Source organism: Eschrichtius robustus, chromosome 6, assembly GCF_028021215.1.
Source record: "Eschrichtius robustus isolate mEscRob2 chromosome 6, mEscRob2.pri, whole genome shotgun sequence".
NCBI classification, from domain to species: Eukaryota; Metazoa; Chordata; class Mammalia; order Artiodactyla; family Eschrichtiidae; genus Eschrichtius; species Eschrichtius robustus.
The window spans coordinates 145,107,588-145,116,778 of NC_090829.1; positions in this window are offsets into that span (position 1 = coordinate 145,107,588).

Consider the following 9,191-nt stretch of genomic DNA (forward strand, 5'->3'; position numbering starts at 1 on the left):
TCACAGACGAGGAAATGAGGCCTGGAGACGCACGTGCAGAGCAGGGCTCTGATCCCAGCTCACCTGTCCCCCACGCCGCCAAACCCTGACTCCACGGTGTGGGCCCCAGCCGGCACTTAGGGGTTAGTCGCCCCCAGGCCCAGTGAATCGGCGCCAGGGGATTAGGGCACACGCAGTGGGAGGAGCCGTGGTGCACAGATCAGCGTCAGCGCAGGGCTCTCGACGCAGGAGGTTCCTCGGCAAACGCGCTGACCTGAGTCGACCCCAGCTGCAAACCTACAAAAGCAGAGGGGTTTTCTCTGCTCTGCATCCACCAGGTCCAAGCTAGGGAAACCCCGCCAGAGCCCTGGGCCTCAGCCCTCCACTCAACCTTGAAGTTTTTGAGCTACATGAGAGCACAACAAATAACCCCACAATCTTCCCGAGAGCCACCGTCTGCAGTGAAGTGATGCTGACATTGGCCGCGGGTTTGTTTATGTTCTTTTGGACTGAACCCTCTCAAACGATGGACAACATGACGTTTTATCCCGAACAGCCCAGCCTGCTCTGCCGGAGAATGACGCTCTCTGTAACCACATCACCGCAGTCCCGCCAACACAAACGAGACCCCCAGCATCCTCTCACACAAGCCCACAGTCAAATTGCCCCCCAGCTGTCCCCAGACATGCTTTTTCTAACCGGGAAATCACCAAGGATCCCACGTGGCGTTTGCTTGTCGTGTCATAAAGGTTCTTATTCTAGAGCATCTCCTCCCTTACTTTTTTCTCACGACCTTGGATTTGGGAAGAGTGTGTCTAAGCTTGACCCTACAGCTCCCAGGTAGACTGTGATTGTTCTGGGGATGGTCTGGCAGGGGTTGTGACCTTTCTGCTTGGTCTCGGGACCCCAGGGTGGGAAGCCCCCGGCATCGCTGGCCAGGTGAAGCCTTGGATTGATGGGCCGGTTGCTGTGATCTCCAACATCAGCCTTCCAGCTTTCTCAGGAAGCTGATAACAGTGAAAGGCTTTATTTTCAACTCCGGGAAAGGATGAGTTCCCCCAGCCCAGAGCCAGGACTGGGTCCCCAGAGCACAGGCTGGTTTTCTCTGAGAGCTGGGCCCAGGGGCAGCCCAGGACCGGCGCACGGTCTGGCCCAGTTCTCTATCTCTGGGGAAACAAACCCAACGAGGAGGCCAGTTCTCACCTGGCCAGGCGCTGAACCAAGCGCCGTGGGGACATGGCAGACCCCAAAGAAATCATCTCCCCGAGACGTCCTGCCTCCACATGCACAGATTATCACCTGATTTTCATCCTTAAGCTGTGGATCCACCTAGGACGTCGGATAAATTCTGGGCTTAGCACATGGGGCAGCAGACCCGGACGCGGCTGGACTGTACAAGGAGTCAACGGAACCCTGGAATAAACTTGATTATTTTACCAGCACCCTGACTAAATACACGAAACATAAGCCAAGTCAAAGTTCTGTTTACAATCACAACATGAATGCAGAGAAGTGACAAGGCTCAGCTCTGTTTGCTGAGCCTGCACAGCCTGCTAGAGCCAGGTCTGCACACTCAGGTAGTGACCCTGCTGGGGGGTTCAGAAGGTGGGAGAAGGCCCAGCTCCCACCCTGCGCCGTCACCACCCCGGCCACGTGCAGAAGCTCAAGATGCCCCCCCAAGCTCCCTCGCTGAAGGAAAGGCCCCGCAGAGGCTGGCAGAGGGGAGGGCTCTCTGTCTCCCCCAAGACCCCCTCGCCCTTCCTTCCGCGAGGGCTGGGAGCCAGGCGGCAGGCGGGCCTGGTCCTCACCTGACTTACAGAACAGACTGGCCTTTCGACCGGCACCGTCAGCTCCCAGCCTGGTCGAGCAGCAGGCCTGAGGCCACTCCCTGTGGAGCTTGTGAGATAACATCCATATTTTATGGTAAGAAAGACAAGAAAAATTTAAACAAAAAATTCTTCTCTGCCCTTTGGCGTCCTCTTGCCCGCACTGTGCATCGTGTATCCGTGTTAGGAATCGACCAAAGCTGCCATCGGCAGAAATACCTGCTCAGCCAAGAAGAGCAACATTCTCCAGCATCCACAAGACAACTCCTTAAAGATAACATTCCTTCCTGATCTTGTAAGGGACCACACGGCCCAGCACAATGATGCTTAGACCTGGATTACGTAAAGTGTCAATAATAGGTCATTTGACGTACAGCCCTCTGTCTCAAAAACCTTAACGTAACTGTGCCTTGACTTCTAATGGGCGGAACAGTCCCCAGAGCTTTCTGAGATGCTCTTCCCGGGTTAGAGTCCTCAAATTTGGCTCAAAACTTTCCATTTCTTTCTTAGATCGACTGATTAACTTTTTTGTCGACAGGATTTGGGGGGAAGTGACAGGTGAGGGGCTTCCAGAGGGAGGTCCCTTTCAGGGCCAGCAGGTGTATGCACCTCGGCGCCCTCTGACCTTTCTCTGGGAACAGCTACCCGAAGAGGGCTGTCTCCACACTGCCCACGAGGACGGGCCTGGCTGCCGGGGGCTGGCGAGGGCAGGAGCCGGGGCCTGGCGTGTGCGTGGCAGGGGGGCTTGCTCTAGTCCCGACGGCAGGGGCTGCAGGTGGGCGAGACTCTGGCTGACTCAGCCATCTCCTCTCTGCGGGTTCTGACGGTACGTTTCCCTTTGGGGAAGCAGCTCTCACTGAGCCCCGAACTCAGCCCGTGGAAGCAAGTGGCATGGGGGCCGAGCCGCCTGCATTTAGACTCAGTTCAGCCTCGTGTTCATCAGATGCCTGGACAGCCCTTTGTTCCCAGGACTCACGGCCTCTGCGGCCCCATCTAAAAACGACTGCAGTTCTTCCTGGCATTAGTCACTGCCAGCTGACTAAGGCTTCAGGCCGTCAATCTTTTCTTTTTTTTTTTTTTTAACATCTTTATTGGAGTATAATTGCTTTGCAATACTGTTTTAGTTTCTGTCGTACACCAAAGTGAATCAGCTATACGTATACATATATCCCCATATCTCCTCCCTCTTGCGTCTCCCTCCCACCCTCCCTATCCCACCCCTCTAGGTGGTCACTAAGCACCGGGCTGATCTCCCCATACTACGCGGCTGCTTCCCACTAGCTATCTATTTTACATTTGGTAGTGTATATATGTCCATGCCACTCTCTCACTTCGTCCCAGTTTACCCTCCCCCCTCCCCGTGCCCTCAAGTGCATTCTCTACATCTGCGTCTTTATTCCTGTCCTGCCCCCACGTTCTTCAGAACGATTTTTTTTAGATTCCATATATATGTGTTAGCATACAGTATTTGTTTTTCTCTTTCTGACTTACTTCACTCTGTATGACAGTCTCTAGGTCCATCCACCTCACTACAAATACCTCAATTTCGTTTCTTTTTATGGCTAAGTAATATGCCATTGTATTCATGTGTCACATCTTCTTTATCCATTCATCTGTCGATGGACATTTAGGTTGCTTCCATGTCCTGGCTATTGTAAATAGAGCTGCAATGAACACTGTAGTACGTGACTCTTTTTTTTGTGTGTGTCTTTTTTTTTTTTATTATTTATTATTTATGGCTGTGTTGGGTCTTCGTTTCTGTGCGAGGGCTTTCTCTAGTTGTGGCAAGCGGGGGCCACTCTTCATCGCGGTGCGCGGGCCTCTCACTGTCGTGGCCTCTCCTGTTGCGGAGCACAAGCTCCAGACGCGCAGGCTCAGTAGTTGTGGCTCACGGGCCCAGTTGCTCCGCGGCATGTGGGATCTTCCCAGACCAGGGCTCGAACCTGTGTTCCCTGCATTGGCAGGCAGATTCTCAACCACTGCGCCACCAGGGAAGCCCATGACTCTTTTTGAATTATGGTTTTCTCAGGGTATATGCCCAGTAGTGGGATTGCTGGGTCGTATGGTAGTTCTATTTTTAGTTTTTTAAGGAACTTCCATACTGTTCTCCATAGTGGCTGTACCAATTTACATTCCCACCAACAGTGCAAGAGGGTTCCCTTTTCTCCACACCCTCTCCAAGGCCGTCAATCTTGAAACCCTATTAGTACTTCTCAACCTAGGATTTTAAGAATAAAAGTTGACAATATACTCAACTGGCAGCTCGCGGTTTGAAACCTGTTTTATAGGCACCTTCCCTCGAACGCCACTGGTAGCCGTCACAACGCGGATGTCCTGGCCCGTGGCTCACACTGACAGTGACTCCAAAAAGATAGCAGATTCTACACTCAGACTTTTCCCCAATAACTGGCTTCCTGTCCGTGAGAGGAGACATTGCTCTTTCTTCCCCAGGAGCAATTCTGCCAACGCTATTTACTTATTTTGGTTTTTTTTTTTTTTTGGTTGCATTGGGTCTTTGTTGCTGTGCACGGGCTTTCTCTAGTTGCGGCGAGTGGAGGCTACTCTTCGTTGCAGTGCGCGGGCTTTTCTTGTTGCGGAGCACGGGCTCTAGGCATGCGGGCTTCAGTAGTTGTGGCACGAGGGCTCAGTAGTTGTGGCACACGGGCTCAGTTGCTCCGCAGCATGCGAGATCTTCCCGGACCAGGGCTCAAACTCGTGTCCCCTGCATTGGCAGGCGGATTCTTAACCACTGCGCCACCAGGGAAGTCCCAACACTATTTACTTTTAACACAGTTAAGCTGGCAGCTTTATCTTAAATGATGGTTGCATAAATACGTGGTGAAATCTGCCAATGAAAATGCTGCATAGAATGGGGATGAGACCGGATGGCACTCAGGTGTGTTATGCCACAATTTGTTCCTAAGGTGCTGGACAGAGTCCCCCTTCTTTGCCTTCAGAGCCATCGAGCTCCCCACACTCAGTCACAGCCTCACCTACCCCGTTTTAACTACACAGCTCACCTTCTGTTCCCCAAACACGCTGTGCTCTTTACCCACCGGGTTCCTGGGGATCCCGTGGCTGGAAGGCCTTCCCGCTCTTCCTGGCCAGTTCTGAATCCTGGGACCACTTGGGATGTGCCGTGGGCTCCATGGGCACCTCCCAGATGAGCGAAGACCCCCACCCTTGCCTCCGGCTTCCGTGAACTGTTTGAATAGGTGCATCTGAGATGACTTCTGGGAGCCCAGTGAGTCTATGAAATCAGCCTCAAATCATTCCCATTTCATCCCCCATATGATGATGATGATTATTTTTTTTTTTTTTTGGAATAGAAAAGAGTTTTATTTGAGCCAAAGTGAGGACTCTAGCCCAGAAGACAGTCTCTCGGATAACGCTGAGGAACTGCTCCGGAGAAGCAGGGTTTCCTCTCAGAACAAAGAACATCAAACGAGTCAGGGATACATTCCCTGAAGGTTTCAAAAAAAAGCAGGCCAGCACATACACAGCGAGTCATTGTGGCCTTGGCACCTGGGAAGGGAATCTTATCATGGAAGGAGTACCAGCTTTGGTTTTCCAGGAAGGAAGGCATTTAATCTTTATTTTTAATATGGATATTCTTTACTTCTGGTCAGTGTGCCCTTTTCTTTAATAATTAAAGCAGATGTACAATATATGTTTCAGGCCACAAATAGGCTAGTCTAGTTAGCATAAACTTCAAGTTAACTCGTGTATAAGGCAGAACGATTTCCCATACATCAATGTGTGAAAATTTCTTCTATCATTTCCCCCCTTTGGTCATAAATCTTTTGATAGAAAGCATTGATAATTAAAATATTTGTCCCTTGATGGTGGTTGCAGCCTGCCCTGCTCCGTCATGTCCCTTGGTGCTATGACTACTTTTATCTTCTTCCTTTCTCTCTCTCTCTTTCTTTCTTTCTTCCTTCCTTTTTTTTTTTTTTTTTTTTAATAGGAATAGATGTGCCTAGTTATCCTTGTTTAGGGGTAATTAATTGAGGTAGTTGACAAACACAGTGGTATATGCTGTCAGGGAAACATTTTATAGGTTATACACATTATCAATCATATCCAGTTATCACACAAACATTGTATGTGTGCTTTTAGCAGTAGACTGAAAGCAAGCTGTGATACATGTCATGAATAGCTTTCATCCCCCATATTATTAAACCCACGTTATGCATTGAATTGTGTCCCCAAAATAATGCTGAAGTCCTAACCCCCAGCACCTGTGTTTGTGACCTTATGTGGAGATAGGGTCTTTGCAGATGATCAAGGTAATATGAGCTCGTTAGGGAGGGCCCTAATCCATTATGACTGTGTCCTTATACAAAGGGAACATTTGGACACAGACAAGGCACACAGGGAGAACGCCATGTAAAAACGAAGGCAGAGGGGCTTCCCAGGTGGCGCAGTGGTTAAGAATCCACCTGCCAATGCAGGGGACACGGGTTCGATCCTTGGTCTGGGAGGACCCCACATGCCGCAGAGCAACTAAGCCCGTGCACCACAACTACTGAGCCTGTGTGCTGCAACTACTGAAGCCCACGAGCCTAGAGCCCGCGCTCTGCAACAAGAGAAGCCACCACAATGACAAGCCTGCGCACCTCAACGAAGAGTAGCCCCCGCTCGCCTCAACTAGAGAAAGCCTGCACGCAGCAACAAAGACCCAATGCAGCCAAAAATAAAAAATTAAATTAAAAAAAAAAAAGGCAGAGATCAGAGTGATGCTTCTACAAGCCAAAAAACCCCGAAGATTGCCAGCACACCACCAGAAAGCTGGGGGAGAAGCCTGCAACAAATTCTCCCTCAGAGGCCTCAGAAGGAACCAGCCCTGCCCACACCTCGATCTTGGACTTCCAGCCTCCAGAACTGAGAGAGAACAAATCTCTGTTGTTTCAGCCACCCAGTTTGTTATAGCAGCCCTCAAAACTATAGACCCCATTTTTACAACTGAGGAGACTGTGGCAGAGAAAGGTCGTGTAAGTTAGTGAGTGGTGAGGCTGGTTTTGAACGCAGGCCGTGGCATAACTGCCTGTCTGCATTCCCTCTTAAGGAAGATTTGCTGAAATGCATCAAAACAAATTGGCCTGCATTTGGGATGGAGCCAAATTTGGGAGGTGAGCTTCTTAGGATCCTGTGTCTGATGGGGAGGAGGTTATTCCTGAATAAAATATTTCCTCCTGTCAGACCCAAGTCCCCCTTTATAACAAAAATGAACACCTCCATCCTGAAATGAACCTAGTACATTCATATACTTTAAAAATTAATATTATGCCCTGTCTATAATATAAAGAAGAAATACATTTATATCTACATCAACTGATTTCGACACGTACGTGCATGGGTGAGGGCCATGCTTGGGCTGACACACAGACCCATCAAAATGAACAATTACAAAAGCCACAGACGCAGATACAGACGCACGGAATGGACCACTCAGGTCCCATCTGACGTTGCCATTGGAAACATGATTTTATGAAATGGTGAGCAACTCTAGGTAAAGGTCAAAACAAAACAAAATGTAATCTGTCAATTTGCATGGCATTTGTACTCCTGGAAAATTATGTTAAAGCCATGCAAAAATGTCTTTGTGTTTATATTGGTCAACTCAGGCAGCCAGAACAGAATACCACACACAAGGGGCAGTTTAAACCACAGACATTCATTTCTCACGGTTTTGGAGGCTGGACGTCCAGGACCTGGGTGCCAGCACAGAAGGGGTTCTTTGTAAGCCCCTCTTCCTGGCTTATGGATGGCCATCTTCTCACTGTGACCTCACATGGTGGAGGGAGGGGGGAGAGCTCTCCAGTGTTATAAGGACACTAATCCCATAGGATCAGGGCCCCCACCCTTATGACCTCATTTAACCTTAATTATTTCCCTGGTCCAAATACAGCACACTGGAGTTTCAGGACCTCAACATATGGCTCTGGGGGGACACAGTTCAGCCCATACAGTGTTTAGATGTAAAACGCACTTAGGATCTAGATTAGGCTCGTAATTTTAAAAATTTTGCACACTTGAACATGTGCCAGGGTCTTTTGTGTCTGTGAGACCACCCTGCACTTTGCCGGGTAGAAAGCACCCCGAGCTGGGTACGCCCAGCCGAGCACCACTGTCCACAGGAAGTCACGGAAGACGCTAATGTTGGGAGGTCGTGGGGTGGGGAGGATTATTCTAGGGTGGACCTGGGGATGGTTTTCTTTTTATTTGTCCTGCTTGGGGATCACTGTGTTTCTTCAGTTAATGGGTTGGTGTCTTTTGGAAGCTTCTCAGCTACTGTTGCTTCAAATATTGTTCCCACCCCATTCTCTCTCCTGTCCACGTAGGGCTCTTTACTCATGTACTGGGCCTTCTCACTACCTTCCACGTGTCGTTTAAGCTCCTCCTATGGTTTTTATTTATTTATTTATAATTAAATACTATTGGAGTATAGTTGCTTTACAATGTTGTGTTAGTTTCTGCTGTACAGCAAAGTGAATCAGCTATACGTATACACATATCCCCTCTTTTCTGGATTTCCTTCCCACTTAGGTCACCACAGAGCACTGAGTAGAGTTCCCTGTGCTATACAGTAGGTTCTCATTAGCTCCCATGGTTTTTTGTTCTTTCGTTTTTGTTTTTTAATAGTTATTTATTTATTTATTTATTTATTTATTTATTTATTTATTTAAGCTGCGCTGGGTCTTAGTTGTGGCATGCAGGATCTAGTTCCCTCACCAGGGATTGAACCCAGGCCCCCTGCATTGGGAGCACAGAGTCTTGCCCAATGGACTGCCAGGGAAGTCCCCCTATGGTTTTTTGTTTGTTTGTTTGTTTGGTTTTTATAAGTATATTTCATTTATTTATTTTTGGCTGCTTTTTGTCTTCACTGCTGCGTGCTTGCTTTCTCTAGCTGCGGCGAGCGGGGTCTACTCTTCGTTGCGATGTGCGGGCTTCTCACTGTGGTGGCTTCTCTTGTTGCAGAGCACGGGCTCCAGGCATGCGGGCTTCAGTAGTTGTGGCTCAAGGGCTCTAGAGCGCAGGCTCAGTAGTTGTGGCGCACGGGCTTAGTTGCTCTGTGGCACGTGGGATCTTCCCGGAGCTGGGCTCGAACCCGTGTCCCCTGCATTGGCAGGCGGATTCCTAACCACCACGCCACCAGGGAAGTCCCCCCCTGTGGTTTTTAAAAGTTCCGTTTTCTCTGTGTGCTTGGCTTGGACATTTCCTGTTAATGTCTTCCCGTTCATTCATCATGCCCATGTCCAATCTCCCATCAAATCCCCCACTGACTTCATTTCAGATGTTGCCTTTTTCCACATGGTTCTCATACACAGCTGGTAGTCATTTCCTTGGCACACATTTATACAAGTATGGTTTGACAATATGCAT